This window comes from Muntiacus reevesi, unplaced genomic scaffold (genome assembly GCF_963930625.1).
Source record: "Muntiacus reevesi unplaced genomic scaffold, mMunRee1.1 SCAFFOLD_106, whole genome shotgun sequence".
NCBI lineage: Eukaryota > Metazoa > Chordata > Mammalia > Artiodactyla > Cervidae > Muntiacus > Muntiacus reevesi.
In genome coordinates, this window is record NW_027077932.1 from 394,509 (window position 1) to 396,362 (window position 1,854).

Consider the following 1,854-nt stretch of genomic DNA (forward strand, 5'->3'; position numbering starts at 1 on the left):
TGGTTCCTGGAGCTCCTGTGAGAGAAATGGAGGTGACATCTAAGGGTAGTACTGTGGCACAGCCCTGCGCCTTCTGTGCTGGTAGGAGGGGGCGGACACTGGGAGTACAGCCAGTTGTGTGGTGGGTCCCTTGTAGTTCTCACCTTTCCCCGGGCATGGGCTGGACCGTCCCCTTTGAGGGAGTAGAAGGAAACTCAAAACAAGACACTGAGTAAACCAGATCTGAAAGAGTCACGTGCACCCCAATGTTCATTGCAGCAGTGTTTATAATAGCCAAGACATGGAAGCAACCTAGATGCCCATCAGCAGACGAATGGATAAGGAAGCTTTGGTACATATACACCATGGAATATTACTCAGCTGTTAAAAAGAATTCATTTGAGTCAGTTCTACTGAGATGGAAGAAACTGGAGCCCATTATACAGAGTGAAGTAAGCCAGAAAGATAAAGAACATTACAGCATACTAACACATATATATGGAATTTAGAAAGATGGTAATGATAACCCTATATGCAAAACAGAAAAAGAGACACAGACGTACAGAACAGACTTTTGGACTCTGTGGGAGAAGGCGAGGGTGGGATGTTTTGAGAGAACAGCATGTATATTATCTATAGTGAATCAGATCACCAGACCAGGTGGGATGCATGAGACAAGTGCTCGGGCCTGGTGCACTGGGAAGACCCAGAGGAATCTGGTGGAGAGGGAAGGGGGCGGGGGGATTGTGATGGGGAATACATGTAACTCCATGGCTGATTCATGTCAATGTATGACAAGACCCACTGCAATGTTGTGAAGTAATTAGCCTCCTGCTAATAAAATTAAATGAAAAAAAAAATAAAAAATAAAACTCAACATTCAAAAAACAAAACAAAGCAATAATAAAGTAATATGACCAGTATTAAAATACATGGCTAGTATTAACCACATACACACACACACACACAGCTAGTATCAAACACACACACACACACACACACACACACACACACACACACACGCCTCAAACACACACACACACACACACACACACACACACACACACACACACACACACACACACACACACACACACACACACACACACACACACACACACACACCTGAACAGAAAATGCTGTGGGGCCCCACATGCGGCTGCACCTGCCCAGGTCCTTGCGAGTGTCCTAGGCTGCGGAGATGCTTGGTCCCTAGCTCCTCCTCACGTCCTGCCTGGCCTCCAAGCACTGACCTCAGGGGCGGGGGTCTGCTCAGCCCAACCTCGGAGTTGGGGAGTCCAGCCTCTGCGAATCTGAAACCTCTGCCCTCCGCCCGTAAAACCTCACCTCCCGAGTTCCCTAAGCCAGTGGTCAAGAAACTGCTCACCCTGCTCACCCCGTTCTGGGCCCTCCAAGACCCTCTTCCAGGGGCCAAGATCCCTCCCTGTTGGGATCAAACCGCCGCAATCCTTCCTCGCATGGAGCCTGGACTCCAGGCAGGACTCGCCTTTGTCGCGTCCGCCATTTTGAGACCCCGCCACATTCACAAGGTCTCCAGTCTCTCTGAGACCCGCATGTGAGGAAGTCAGACAGACCCAGTGTGCTCTTCTCACCCCAAGGGCTCCCAGAACCGACTACAGGGAAGGGGATCTGTGGGGTTCCATCGATCCTCACTCAGGATAAACGCAGTCCTCCTTCAGGAACTTCACCTTGCCTCCACGCAGGACCCGGATTCTCGCCTCTCCGCAACTTAAGCCCCGCCCCTTATACCAGGAACCCAGTCTCTTGAAGACCCGGATGTCAGGAAGACAGCTCACGACTGTGGCACTCATCCTGACCCCACAGTTGCCGTGCACTGACACCAGAGTCGGGCTT